General features: G+C 35.0%; 1 pseudogene across 1 annotated transcript; it reads left to right on the forward strand.

Moving 5' to 3' along the window:
* The first annotated feature begins 35 nt into the window (after positions 1-35).
* On the forward strand, positions 36-9,804 carry LOC114278095 (glutathione S-transferase DHAR2-like; annotated as a pseudogene). The gene is made up of 6 exons (XR_014337956.1): positions 36-168; positions 286-376; positions 535-678; positions 3,624-3,741; positions 3,850-3,990; positions 9,548-9,804. The product of XR_014337956.1 is annotated as a glutathione S-transferase DHAR2-like (transcript).
* Positions 9,805-16,423: the final 6,619 nt, after the last annotated feature.

Raw genomic sequence — 16,423 nt, forward strand, 5'->3', positions numbered from 1 at the left:
GAATCGCTATATATATGCATGTCATATCTATCTGTGTGTATTTATATATTTTCATTCACAATAGCTGTCGACACATTCAGCACCATCCTCACTCTCTGTCTCTCTGAACTATGGCTGTCGAGGTCTGTGTTAAGGCTGCTGTTGGTGCCCCTGATGTTCTTGGAGACTGTAATCCATCTCTCTCTCTCTCTGCATGTATATATATATATATATATATGTGTGTGTGTGTGTATTATCTTTCTGGCAAATGGGTTGTGGCGATGTGATGATTTTTATGGGTTTTAGGTCCTTTTTGCCAAAGGGTGCTTCTGACGTTGGAGGAAAAGAAAATCCCATACAAGATGCATCTGATCAATGTGGATAACAAGCCCAAATGGTTAGAAAGACAACCCTTCAATTTTGGGTCCTCTTTTTTGGTTCCCAAAAATCATATAATTTTGGGTGTTATGTGAAACTTATTAGAAAACAAATGTGTGTGTGTGTGTTTTTTTTTGGGGGGGGGGGGGGGGGGGGGGGGGGATGATGATTGTTTAGGTTTTTGGAAGTTAACCCAGAAGGGAAGGTGCCTGTGGTCAAATTTGATGACAAATGGATTGCTGACTCCGATGTTGTTGTTGGCATCATTGAAGAAAAATACCCTAGCCCTCCTCTCTCTCCTCCCCCTGAGTTCGCCTCTGTGTATGCCCCTTCTCTCTCTCTCTCTCTCTCTCTCTCTCTCTCTCTCTCTCCATGTATTTATATTTGTGCATGTATTGTGTATTTAATTTTGTATATCTGGGTATGTAAACGTTTGATTGTGTTTTAGCTTTTTTTAGTGTTTAATCCGCTTGGTCGTAAGGGGAGAAAATGTGAGAAAAGGGCAAAAAAAAAAAAAAAAAAATGAAAATAATTATAATAATAATAATGATTGTGGTATCTATTTAGGTAATAAAAGAAAAAAAAAATTATATTTTCTCACTATTTTGACGTGAGAGAATAATGATATAAGTGGGTTTTTTTCTTTTTTCTTTGTTTTTTTTTTTTTTTGGTGGGGACAATTTTAGTATTATAAATATTTGAAAACCAAATCTCAGCACAAAAAATAAAATGAAATAAGCTTATTAAGCCATCTCCAACACAAAATTTGAATTTGGTGAAAAAAGACAGCTTTTTTTATCTCTAACAATTTTATCAAAATGATATCAAATTGAGAAGGATCCAAAATTTTTACCAAACTGAGGAATTGGGGTAGATTTCACCATTCTACTGCGTTGGAAATGGAGCCCACCGGACGACTGGCTGGACATCCGGCTAGTTGTCCCCTGGTCGTCCAAATTACACAGCAAATGAAGAGCAGCAGCTTGGGATAAACCTGGGATCCAGAAGTTGTGCCTGCAAATCACAATAAGAAAGCGAAAAGTAAATTAGTATTTCATGAAAGATGAAGTTAGTTCCAGGGTGTGTTTATTTGGATCTTGGATTTGTAGATGAAAAAGGTTTTATATGAAATAGAAACCAGATTGTCACTTTACCCTTTTTCAATTTCTGTTTTTCCTTGACAAAGTTATGATCCAAACATGGCATAGGGAGGGGGGACTTACTAGTGAGGGTTTGAGCGGTGGTGGCAGTGCCTGAGAAATCACAGCTGACAGTACCTTGACTCTTCTTCTGAAAGTAGCTATTAACAGCATAGTTACAGTGATCCTTAAGAGTGTTGGGGTTGTAGCAAACACCATTTTGAAGGATTGCACCACACAGTCAGCTCCAGCTCTGCAAGCATAATCTATGTCCTGATAAACTGAGTCACTCAATTCATCTTTACAAACACAATAGGTACCACCTACACATACAAACACACAAATCCAACCAAATAATAACAGATCAGCGCATACAAAATTCAAGAGGAAAAAAGTTTAAAAAATAAATAAAAAATGAAGTATGTAACTAAAAGGGGAAATTTTCATTTGATGGGTAAAAATTTAACCAGGAAAAATAATGAAAAAAAAGATCAAAAATCCTCTTTTCTAGTTTATATGTACATCAGTTAACTGTTTATATCAGATTTTGGAAGGAAATCATAATTGGAGGCAAAAAAAAAATGGAGGGAAAAAGAAATGGGAACCAGAAATGGAGGGGGGAAAAAAAATTCATTTTCCCTGTCCGGTCAACCGGCCGGTTGTCACCCTGGATGTCTCTTGTGTTTTGAGCTACAGTACACCGTTGAAGTGACTGATATCAAATTGAGAATCTTTTCTTTTTTTTTTTTACTCAAATTTGATGAAAAAAATGGTGAACCATTGGAGATGCCCTAAGATAGTTCTTCTTCTCATCAATTCTTATCATTTCTCACCCATCCAAAAGGAATGGTGTTCTGTGCTTAGGGTTTTTTTGTTTGTTTTTTTTTTTTTGGTGAATAAGTCATAAATTAAAAACAAAAAACAAAGAATGTATACATTTACAAGCGGCATATTTCAAGTAATACAATAAATCTAATACTGTCCCCCCAAAGTGGGGGAGATCTAAAAAAAAATTTAAAAAAAAAAAAAAAAACCGCAATTGTGCTTCAGGGTTGTGTTTTAAAGTCGTAGTAATACTGCTACTCTACTGTTTGGTTCTTGTTTTCTTTAACAGTAGTTTAGTGTCATTTTCAAAAACATTTTGTGCTCTAAGTAGAAATAAACCTATTTGTTCTGAAAAATATGTTTACTGGAACATGCTTTTAATTTCATGACGTGGAAATTTTTATAAGCTATTAGAAATATATTCTTTGTGTTTTAAAAAACAGGTAAAATTGAAAACTGAAATTAGCTGAGCCCGAAAATTGTCGTGTTGCTGAATTTTTTACCAATGTCGCTCCCAGAAACTTTAGAAACCAGTTTAGGTTTATCCTTCCTTATGCTGTTTGTTCTGTTAATTGTTGTAATCATTTCATTTGTAGTTTTATGAGTTTTAATTTTGAACTTTGGTTTTTATCATGATTTATCTGTCGATTTTCTTCCTTATCCCAAGTGCCTAGATCAATCAAAAGTTCTTGTTTGTTTGAACCTATGACACATGGATACTTCTAAAAGGGAGTTGTATTTGTATTGTACCCATAACGGATACCAATACTTCTCAAATACTTGCAAATATGTATCGGATACTTGATTTTAATTTTGAAAAGTATTAGATACTTTTCCCACACTCTAGGTCACATATTATGAAATTAAAATTATAATAATTTTTCCATATTATTAGAGTATAATTATTAGATTACATATAAGAATAATTTCATATTTTGTTATTCCTTACTGAAGAAGAAAATAGTGAGATTAAAGTAGTACTTTACTTTTTTTAGATTTTATCAAATTATCGGATCCACAGACAAAAAGTAAAATGACTGTTGGCTCTTAAACTAACATCTAATTCCAAAGTAATGGTTTTTCACCATTCTTTGAGTTCATGTTTAATATAATTTTGAAAATTATTTTTTTTTTCTACATATTCTGGTCATACCTGTATCTTATTTTTTAGATTTGTTGTATTGTTGTATCTGTATCATATTGTATCTCTATCCTGTATTCATATCCATGCTTCATATGCTTGAACTAATTTGGATTTAGTCTTTTATTAATTCTTGCACTCAAACTTCTGTGAGATTATAGCGGTTTCAAAATATTTCCGTCTTTTGTCAAGTTCTTGAAGAGCAAGGATCCTAGTGATGGGTCCGAGCAAGCTTTGCTAGATGAGTTGAAGGCACTAGATGAATATCTCAAGGCACATGTAATGCTTTTTTACTTTTGAATTGTGACATCATGAATAACGAGTTAGAACTTTTACTTTTGTTTATAGTGGAAGTTATAGTAGTTAATTAACTGATACGATGATCAGGGACCGTACATTAATGGGGAAAAAATTTGTGCTGCTGATTTGAGTTAGGCGCCAAAGCTGTACCACCTTGATGTGGCTCTTGGCCATTTCAAGGGCTGGAAAATCCCTGAAAGCTTGACTCATGTCCATAATTACATGAAGGTATGATGTTAGTTTATTGACTCTGGGTTAATTTGTGCTATGACAATCTATTTCTGGATCTAAATTTTTTATATATAAGCTGCTTAGCATGTTCATTATGAAACAAGGTGAGCCTTCTGTTTTTGGAACATTTTTTCCCCCTGAACTTGTGTTTAGGTTGATTGATGCTGGGAAATTGTTGTTTCCCTGTTAGTTGTGTATTTCACAGTCTGGAATAGGTATGCTATTGCAGTTTTGTATACAGATAATTGGGCATATCGTGGTGATACGTATTTTGGTATTATTTAGAAAAATAAAATGCACTAGGCCCGTCTTTTGTTATCAAATCCATGCGGACAAGTTATCTCAGGCAGTCACACTACACATATTTGGGTCTCGCGGTAGTGATAATAATTGTTCATTGGATTGCTTTCTGGATATTAAAGCCCAAAAGTCGAGTACAAATTTAGGAATTCCATTTTATTCTTGAAGAAAAATATGCTTTTTTGACTCAAGGAGAATTTTTTTTTTTTTAGCAAGAGGAAAACTACGTACCACTCTCCTCTCTTTGTGTAGGTATATTGAAAGAGCACTTATTTTGTTCTTTTTAATACTTTTTGGAAATAACTCGAAAAAGACTCGATCCAATTGTAAACTTTTTGGAAATTTAGAGAAAATTCGGAGTTAGTACTTGGTAGACAAGGAAAGCTTGAAGTGCATAACATCTTGATAAGGATTTCCTTGAGCTGCGAAGAGAGCAATTCCCTATTGTTGTTGGTTCTTTTATCCCTATGTCCAAATATTCCACAAGAAACAAAGAGTTGAAACTTTTGAAATGATTTCTACTATCTTTAACATTTTCCTTTGTTTGATTAGTTAAGAAAGAAAAAACACTGAAGAATAAAAGAGAACTTAAAGGATTCCATGGAACCTCACAGTCCAGAAAGTGATTTCCTAGTTCTTCATGATATTTTGGTATACTACATTGGGAATATCATTAATGATCAAATGGTGCACCATTAAGCACTAGTCAATTGCTGTCAAGCAAGTGAAGAATGCCGCTTAAGGAGTATCAACGCTTCAAACTCTTACTGCTGGGAGCAAAACACCACTAAAACCTCATCAAGAGATGGTAATACAACTCATCAAAAAAGTGCACAAAGAGCAGAATATCATAGCTCTGCAGAATATCAATCATAGCCCTCAAAATAGTCTAATAAAGTTTTTTAATATTGTGCTCTGCTTGTTCACGTCGTAATGTTGCTAGATTGTCATAGCTCTGCAGTAGTTAGTGCTATTATGTTGCATTGTTTCTTTCTTTAAGTAAGCCGCAGTTGGATAATGGCTAGAGAGTTTTAGACTTTGATTTCAGCTTGGTTCCTTTAGTGACATTAGTTGGTTTTATATTGAGTTGTGTTCAGTATTCTCTCTCTCTGTCTATATGTATATATTTTATAAATGTTTTCTAAAACTTGAACAGAGTTGGAAATATCTATGCCATGAAGTGAGTAGCACTTTCAAGTTGTGTCTGTTTTGACAATTATCAAATGTTTTCTGCTTAGGTCATGTTTGATTCACAAGATTAATAGTGAAGTATTAATAATCCTATTAAATTAGTGTGGTATTCACTATCTAATTGGATTAATATCCATTGGATTAATAATCTCACCCCTACCCCATTACTAATAATCCCACAAATTTGTTGGATTAATTAATTAATCCATTGGATTAATAATCCTAAACCAAAATGTTAAAACAAACATAGGATAATTGGGCTCACGGATTAATAATCTCAATCACATACTCTAATCCACCCAATCAAACATGCCCTTAGAGTACACATCCTAACATTTAGTTTACCTATTTTCTTGCAACTATGGTAGAATGTTTGCAGCATCTGTTCATGCCGAACTTTGGTCTTTCCTCATCTGAATGTTAAACTACTTGACAACTACACCAGACATTAATAAGTTTTAATTTTCATGTGATGCAAACTGCTTGAGCCTGAGCTTATGGGATGCATCTCAAAATGCATAATTCTAGGTTAAATGCCTGAATTTCGTGGTTTGAAATGTGTGAGCATAAAAAAATTTAGATGTGCTACTCTGTATGATTGAAGTGTTCAACCCTTCTGATTGTTATACACATAATAGGTTAGCAAATGGACCTTTATACACTGTTTTTCTTTGATTTATGGATAAATGTTTGTTCGAATGCACCTAAATAAAATCTTAGTCCCATCTTAGCATTATCCCTGAATTTGTACAAATTAGTTGCTTAATTTTTTATTGGAATTAGTTTTGTTTATGCAAGTTGACGAAGGCATTCGTACTCAATGTATTATTTCCGATATTTGCTCTTTGTCTCGTCTTTTGAAACTATGGTTGCACATTTAATGTAGATTATTGATATAACCTATCGATAAATGGAAATGTCACAACCCAAACCCGCCCCTAAAAGTTTGGTCCATAACCGGCCTGAACATAGGCCTCAAATCATAATTTTAGAATAATATCTAACCATATACGAGGTCTTAAGCGGAAGCAATATCAATAAAAGACAACAGCCATTGAGTTTATGCATACATGATGGTTTAATTGGATTTAAGCATTCAAATACATTTCCAGAGTTACATATACAATCATAGAATTTATATAGATCTCACACACATTTACATAAGACTTAATAATTTATATAACTCCCAACACAAATTAAGGCCTCCACACGGAGACATACCCCAAATGACTTGGCAAACAGGCGAACCTCAATACCACTCTAGTGTCAATCCCCGATGGCTCACCTACATAAATATACATAATAACGAGGTGAGCAAGGCTCAGTGAATAATAACAGTGTAAGGAGGTTAATTAAATAAGCAAAACCTTGGATAAATTAAATAGACAAATACCAAACTATACACAGATCTTATCCATAACTATATTTCAATACGGTCTCAGGCTCCCATGTAATGCAGACTGGCTTCAAGCCCATATGTAATACAGACCGGCCTTAGGCCCATGCAGAATACAAAACGGCCTTAGGCCCAACATATTATGTAGAGCGGCCTCAGGCCTAACAGATTATACAAAGCGACCTTCGGCCTAACAGGTTATACAGAACGGCCTTTGGCCTAACAAATTATACAGAACGGCCTCTGGCCTAACAGATTATACAGAATGGCCATTGGCCTAACAGATTATACAGAACGGCCTCTGGCCTAACAGATTATACAGAACGGCCTAACAGATTTTACAGATTATACGGAGCGGCCTCAGGGCTATATATTAGCAAAAACAGAATAATCCCAGATTCATAAGAATACCATTACTCAATAGTGCACATCGAATTTTCCCATGGTTTATTACAAGTCGGCATAGTTGTCTTGCGAATAATAGAACATTAATAATAACTATTAACAGAAGGCAAATGTATCACTACATTAATAGGGATAGAACAATTCATATCATAATGGCCTCGGGCCCACGTCTGTTACCAGAGACAGAACGACCTTAGGTCCATATCAATGTCATTATTCATTCATATCCTTTAATTTAATCAAAGCACAATATCAATGAAATAGGCCATTCACAAATAACAATACACAAATCATAATTACAGGAAGTAAGTGAAGCATATCGTTACAGCATTATTACTCACAGTGATTGGCTCCCAGTAGTAATAGGACGATGTCCTTGTCTCGACCTACAAGCATAGTGCACAACACATAATATGAGATCATAATCGATTCTTTACTTATTCTCTTTGATCATTTAATCAATTAGTCATGGTGGTACCAAGCTCATTATTCCTTAATAAGTTATAATCCATGCCACAGAAGATAAGAGGAATCGATGGGAAAATGGTTCAGACGAAGAAATGGTACAAACCAGGTCAATAGAAAGTAAACAGTCGTCACTAATTTGGGCATAACTATCTCTGTATTTAGAATTTGGGAGTGAGACCATCATCATAGAAAACTAGACTTCTGGGGCTTGATTTTAGGCTCAAGAATCACTCAAAACGGAGTCCGGATGCAAAAGATATGCTTATTCAAAGTTGGCTAGGCAGAGTTGTCTCCCGTACGTGCATTAGCAGATTCAACTTGGTTTTGGGACTAGACTGCCACACATGCGGGAAGACCCGCCGCACGTGCCGCTCTGGACAATTTTTAGTCCGAAAATGGCTATTTGATTTGGATCTTCTCATTTTTAAAGTTAAACCTCAAATTCATGCAAATCAAAGCCCAAAACCCTTTAATACATGCTAAATTCCACATTATTAATTGCCATCAAACATCATAACCTCAAAATACTGTTCAATTCCCAAGCACAAGAACACAAGAGCATAAAATAACTATAGTTTGGGGTTCAAAGTTCACATCTTCCATTTTTACATATATCTTCATTCATATATATAGCTAATCATACAAAACTTCAAGATTGGAGCTCAACTTCCCATAATCAACGTCAAGAGAAACAAATATAAAGAATTAACTCTTCAATTAAGCAACTCTTAAGGAATCAAGGTTCAATCAAATATATACATAGAACCCTAACTCAAATGGGTTCAAATCTTCCCTTATTATCATGATTTCATGAAATTGATGCTTTAAACATAAGGATTCAAAATAAATTATCATACCTTAGTTCACTCTTTGTTTTTCTCATAGTTCTCTTTAATTTCCCCAAGCTTCCATGGTTGATCTTCTTCTCTCTTCAATCTCTTCAAGTTATCTTCAAGCTCCCAACATTGGTGAGCTCTCAGTCACTCTCTCCCCTTTGGCCTCTCCTTCTCTCGATTCTCTCTCCCTCAGATATTTTGTTTTTGACTTCAAAAAGATGAGTTCACAACTCATATGGCATATCTCTATATATATAAATATATCACACACACAAGCTTAACACAAGGGAGAGCCAAACGTGGCCTTACGAATCGTACGAAATCAAATTTCAATTAAACTTATCAGATGACTCTAAAAATTACGCTGATCATAAATATGTCCTCTATTCTGGTTTCTGAAGTCTCTAAGGCCTTCAATTTGCAGTATAAAGTTAACTATCCAAACGTGCATTAACGAATCAGACAAATTAGATTTCCAATTAATTTCCCCAAGTAGTTCTAAAAATTCCCATTAACATACCCAAGTACTCAATTTCGATTTCTAAACCCGTAAAGGTCAGTAATTTCAATTCTAAAGCCGTAACTCAACAGATAATGCTTCAATTCAAACAAATATCATTAAATTAAAATGCATTAACCCACAAGGGCATAAAGTAATTTCGAATACGAATTTTGGGATCGTTACAGGAAATATCTTCCATACATAAATGAAGAAGATAAAAACAAAACAAAAAAGAAAAAGAAAAAGAAAGATAGAAATAACATTGTCAATGCTTGAATTCTCTCTTCTCCACCCTCTTTCTCTCTACATACACACTTGCATGCATGTATATACAATATATGTACAGTTTTTATACATATATGTATATATACTTGTATAGTTATGTCTGGATACTTTAGAAGTGTATAAAGTTACAAAGATCTAATTTGTGTTGCATTGTGTCCTATTATTGTGCAGCTGCTATTCTTGCAGGAGTCTTTTGAGAAGACCAAGCCTGCAAAAAAATATGTGATTGCGGGATGGGAGCCAAAGGTCGATGCATGAAGTTATTCTAAGTTACGATAGTTTATATGTGTATTTTGATGTTTAATTACAGTGTATGAAGTTGTATGCGTTCAGACTAGCTATATGTATGTATGTTGAGCCAATTCGAATCATAATGGACACTGATTGCTTCTTTGCCTAATAAAAATTTCTGTCTGCTGGTCTTTAAAGGTATGCTATTCATCCTAACTTTGTAAGTACAGCCACTGTTGAAAGGCAATTATTATCTTCTAATTCTGCCTTTGTTCACAGACTCCTCTCCGGAGGTTGTGTACTAGTGTTCAACAAACTCAGTGATCTTGGAGTTATTTGAAGCTTGGTTAGAGTACGACTGGTTAGGAAAGGCGTGGGTTTTGTCCTAATGGATGAGGTCCATTCTCTATTGCTAGTCTTGGTGACCTGTTGGGATTTATACCACATCCCACCAATGAAAATAGAAGCGATGAAAATGGAGGCACAAGCACACACACACTAAAGAGAAAAAAACAATCATACAGATTTACATAGTTCGGCCCAAATTGTCTACATCTATAGGAGAGAGTTTTCACTATGAATAAAATAAAGAATACATGTAAGATTGCCAAAATATTCAAAATTCACACCAGTACTCGAACTCCATGCTTGAGGGTAGTTGAGCATTTGCTCACCCGGTGCCTATGATATTTTTTCTCTCACCTTTTGCATAGCCACTCTCTTAATCTCTTTTAGAGAAACCCTATAATCTACATAATTATTTATAATAATCTACTCGTGAGAATCCTAATTTTATACAATTAGGTAACCAAATATTACACATATTTGGTTTTTCAATAGATTCTGAACTCTATTATCCTAACTCAAATACATGTATAAACCAACCTAATAACTATATGGGCCCACCTTTATTACATTGGTGGACTAATCCTAACAATCACTCCTTCCATCTATGCGGGGTAATTTTATATGTATCCTTCAACCTGGATGTCTTGGTTTGTGTGATACACTTCACCTTCACTTAGAAAATGTTGCACTCTCTTGAATCGAGTGCCCACGTTATTTGCACCTCACACAACAATGCTCAAATGTGTCCTTCGTGCCTTTCTTTGTGTTCATGCTTGAGCCGATGAGATTCGCCACACCTACCTGAGATGTCTTCACTACCACAAACCAAAACCTTTTTATAGAAAAGAGACCCACGTCCTCCCTCAATGTATACCATATTGTTATAAAACTGTCTCAAATTCTATGCCCAAAGTTTCTTTCTGTGAACATCTAGCAACTCGTTGTCTTCCTCTTGGTGGCCACCAAATATCTTTGCAACTGTTACTCACCAATGTTTACCCATGACCCATACTACTCGTCTAATGCTTGACAGTAGCTCCCCTCTGGTCACAACATACTCTACGAGCCTGTACAAGTTGCCAATCATGATTCACAATCAGAAAGCACCAGTTGATTGTCCCCGCAATGACTGGACTTCCTGGTTGATTGAATTAGATCACTCCTATATCACCCTTGATCACCCGTGGTCAAACTCGATCACCTAGATCACCGTTGAATCTGTCCAATCCCTTCAAACTTATTCGAAATCTGAAAATTCTAACTATACCAATAAATCTGCAACCCTTGAAAACCTTGAGATCTACTTTGTTGTGAATTTTTCTGCCATGTTTCTTCTTGCGGAAGCCTTCACCATATTCGAGCCTTTCCCCCCCCCCCCTTTTTGTACCATCGGGATTTCTTTCTCTTCTGTGTGAGTACTTTGTTTGCAATAACCACACCCTCTATCAACCGCACCTAGGATCGGTTACCTTAAGCTCTTATACCACTTGTTAGGATTTATATCACATCCCACCAACACAAACGGAAGCACACCCATGAACACTCCAAAGAGAAAAACAATCAAACAGATTTTATGTGATTTGGCGCAAATTACCTATATCCACGGGAGAAAGAGTTTTCACTATGAACAAAATAGAGATTACACGTGAGATGGTTAAAATACTCAAAACACACATACTTGAATTCCATGCTCAAAGGTAGTTAAATCCTTACTCACTCGATGCCCACGATAGTTTTTCTCTCACCCATTACATTTTTATTTTTTCCCTCACCACTCTCTCGATCTCTCTCAGAAAAACCTTATAGTCCACATGACTATTTATAATACTCTACTCATAATAATCCTAGTTCTATACAATTAGATAATCAAATCCTACATAAATTAGGTTTCTCAATAGATTCTAAATTCTACTATCCTAACTCAAAGACATGTATAAACCAACTTAATAACTGTATGTGATCCACATTTATTTCATGGATGGACTAATCCTAACACTACCTACTCATCTAGTTGTGCCACTAGTGACAAATAGTACAAATAAATTAGATCATTTTAAGAATTATGGTGCAATCTTCTTCTAGTGTTACAACATGGTGCACTCTTGTGAAGAGCCAAAAGCTATTGACATAAGGGGGGTTCCATGTAGTCTGTTCATCTCAATTTGTACCTGTAAGAAATTGGGTCGGGTATTGGACCCGGATTTGGGCACCCATGTGGCATGACCCATGGTCCATTCAATGTAATTTATTTGTTAGGATAACCTTCTATGTATCTACATCTATCCTATCCATAGGAGATATGGATAGATGGATATATATGGTTATATATCTGAATTATATAGGACATCAGATACGTTATGTGTTTTTTACCCACAACATTTTTCTCATACTCTCTCTTTAACTCTCCCATTAGAATATAACGATACAACCTTTGCACTGTGAATAGAGTGGATGATACTCATACTGTGGTATTACTCCATTGCTGAGTGTTCTTAATTCGTGATTGTGAAACACGTGATTTACCCACAAGGTTCTTCGTTTCGGATTCTAACTCATAAGGTATGCCCGAATCCATTTTGCCCGCTGCGTTATCTGTGTCTTACATTGGTATCAAAGTTATAAAAGGATATTTTCGTACTTATTTTTTTGTGCATTAAAATATGTATATAAGTATATATATACATGATATATGCATGAAAAATTAATATTTTTTTGAACTTTCTTCGATCAACCTGAAAATTACATATGTTGTAGTTAATTTCATGTAGAACATATCTGCAAAGTTTCATAAAATTCCAACTGTTAGATTTCAAGAAAAATAAAGATCCATTTTATATTCCTGAAACTTTACATGCATGATGGTTTTACATTTTTTAATTTCAGTCTACAAATTTTACATATTTAGAATCCTTGTTTCGAGACCATTGAAACCATATATTATTTGTTAGATTTGGACTTACAGTTGAAGAGAAAAATCAAACCCTAATTTGGGTTCATTTTGGCTTTTGGTGGCTTAAGAAAGAAGATAAATTGTAGAGTTTCTGCACTTCCACTCTCATTAGAGGGAGTGTGTGATACACCTCGTTATTTGTGTTTGTTAAATGTCTTTTTTAAGACCACTATTGTTTTTATTTTGAAAAATGGAGTCCAGTAGTACCAAAATTGGACCAGAAAACACCTTAGAAGGCGGCACACGTGAGCTGCACGCGCTAGATGAAGCCGTCAGCACCGCTCATGCACGCACCACACGTCACCCTGCTGCCCGCACACGCTAGGCACGCTTCTCACGCGTGCGTCGTCCACGCTTTACACATGTGCACCTTGCACCCTACCCGCACGCGCGTCAAGCCGCTCCGAGCTGCCCTACGTCGTTTTTCGCGCCGGCTTGACTGGCTTGGCTACTGGAATTAAGGCTCTGTTTGTTTGTTTTAAAAATCCAGAATTGTTTTAAATGGTCATGAGTAATTCATTATAGCTTTGTTTTAAGTGTGATTGGTACTATTAGACTCAGAATTAAATTTTTTATTTACCAGAAAATTTTCAAAATTTTATGAAAATAAAAAATATTTTTTATGAGATAATAATTCATTATTTCTACTTTAAAATGCTTCTAGTATTTCATGGCTAAGTTTCTGGGGCTGAAATTTTTATTGTAAACTACTGTAATGGTTTACAATTTACTGGTATGATTGTTGCATTTTTTTAGATTCTGGATTATTTATTTCTGATTTTATGTGTATTTATTAATTATTTAAAATTTCAAAAAATACTAGAAAATTTCAAAAAAATTTCAAAAGTGATGTACTTTTTGTTATGGCATAATCTGAACATTAAACACAACATATTGTTGTTTTTTGCCTAGAGTTGGTAATATATTGTGATTAGAGAAGCATGATTAGTTTTTTATTTTTTATTTTAATTCCATTATTAAATGAAATATAGCATGAGTTTATATTAAGATGCTATTGTATGTAATTAATATTTTATCATGCTTTAGACATGCCATAGTTAGTGGGAGGTTGTTCAGTTGAGAAAAATCTTTATAGATTTACTCTCGAAAACTAATGTTTTGTGCATGAATTAAATTAAATTTTGGATAATTATCACTTGTGGCGCAAGAGATGATTACGAGTATAGCGGATTTTTGATCTTGCGACTTGTGTAATATTGTCACTATTTAATTTAGATTTTGCGGCAAAATTATATTATGCTAATCAAATTAATCTCAATGCGCATTTTTTCCTCTAAATTGACTTAACTTATGAAAATTAATTTGGTTGACCTAGACTTAGTAGAGATGTTCAAATATAAACAATGTAATCCTTTTCTTTAGATAAGCAGAAAGTCTTAGAACTTTAGGTCAAATCTTAATTAAGCCAAAGTAAGGAAACACGACTCAAAATCGCCATGTTTTTGTTGCCTTGTTTGGCGCAATAAAAACTGATGTGTGCGCTATAGTTAGCCACATGCTAGGTAGTTTTGATTGGTGAGTTTGGGGTTGTGAAATGAGTAAGCCCTCAATAGATCTAGACATGATCTTGACTATTGAGTTGCGCAGATTGACTTTTGTAATTTGGCTTGTAATATTGTTGCATCATTGGATGAAGTAACATTCAAGAGTCACATCATCCAAGAAATGTGAGCTTAAATGAGTTAGTCATTAAGTGTAAGACGAGTAGCCAGTGTAAGCAGTATTTTTCTCTCTACCTAACTGATGGGAGTGGATGGAGCAAAATTTCACGCACTATAATAGTGTGCGTTGAAGTATCACTTGAAGTTAAAAGATTAGCGCTTAGAAGTTGCAAAATCTATTAACACTACGTGAAAAGATTAGCGCCTAGTGGATGCAAAATCTATTAGCATTGCCAACTTGTTTGAGTCTGGACACTTACTGTTTCCACACTTGAGTGTGAGACATGAGGAGGTGCTTCTTTGTATAATTCCTTAGCAAGGCTAATGCTTTTGAATAACGTTTACCACTAAGCGCAAAAGTTGCAGCATAATAATGAAAAGGTCAAGGCCGACAAGGTTGTTATGACTCTAAGAATTTGACGCATCGCTCGTGAGAGCATTGTGTTGAATTAGACTCTTTAGCCTAATTCGCGCTTAAGTTACTTCAGGAGTTGTCATAGATTGATAGCTTATTCTCTCCTTCTTGTGGATTGTAGAATTAATTGCAACTAACTATGAAGTGAGAAACAAAGATGGCAAGAGGAGTATAGTCATATTTTCAACTAGATGCAGTAAAGTGTATGAAAAATAAAATTGACTTAAAAGTGCAGGGGATTAGCACTTAATAGTTAAATTTGCGACTTAAGCGTACTTGATATCTCCACGACATCCTTTTATGATCTAGTGAACATGAATTAGTCATGAGTCATTACCTAGTTGGGCCTAAACTTTTATGTTTGTCTTTGAGAATTCACACGTTAGAATGATTATAATTAGTTTATGACAATGGTCATGAACTGGTGGCTTATTATACTTAATCACATTAATGAGAAGATGACATGGATGGTTTGAGTAGGCCCTCTCGGGCTCACTCGCTTGTGACATCCTGCTCTTATGTGAATATGTAACTTTGTTTGCAATGGTTGCGCATAGGCAAGTAGGAAAGCCGCATAAAGGCATCTATATTGGCACATTTAACCCACTATGATATTTGTGACTAAATATATGTAAGGGTATGATAGCTAGCCCCAATCTTGGCACATTTATAGATTACGATACGCATCTTAGTCAAGACTATTTGATCTCCCATAAGTCAAAAGTTTTGAGATGATTTTTGACATTATACATATGAGGTCGAGATCAATTAGAAAAGAGCTTTCATGCTTTTAGTTTTGACCAAGGTGGCGAGTATCTACTTTAGTTTTTTTTTAGAAAGCTTTGTGAAGAGAAATAGATGCTTAGAAAATTGATTATTCCTAGTACTCAGCAACACAATGTTGTAGTAGAGATAATGAATTAAGTATTGTGTATGTTAGGTGGATGATGGCGCAAAAATGTTTCCCAATTGGGAATTGCACTTTAGTTTGTTGCCTATATCCCCAACTAATTGCCCTCTATATTAGATTTTGTACTCCATTTAAATACTGGGTTAGCAGAGAGCCATTTGTGGGCGATCTGTAACCATCAAGTAGCTTATCTTTATTTTACATCTCATAAGGCTACGAAGTTAAGACCTAGAGTTCTATGGCGCATTATTGTATGCTGTCTTGTAAACACTTAGAGTCATGTGGCGCATTATTGTATGCTATCACGTAAACCCTTCGGGTCACGTGCTTATAGGCAAGCAACTTTGTGGTAGTGTAACTAAGTCACATAAAGTTTTCTCAGTAAAGGTGACGTGAATAGAGTTTTGGAACTCTATAAGATAGAGAATTCTAAGTATAGCGCTTTATCTAGCCTAGTTGAGAATAGAAAGGAATTTCTAATATCCTAGGGACAGTGGGAGCGGTGTGCCTA

Source organism: Camellia sinensis, chromosome 8, assembly GCF_055761805.1.
Source record: "Camellia sinensis isolate YWXY chromosome 8, ASM5576180v1, whole genome shotgun sequence".
NCBI classification, from domain to species: Eukaryota; Viridiplantae; Streptophyta; class Magnoliopsida; order Ericales; family Theaceae; genus Camellia; species Camellia sinensis.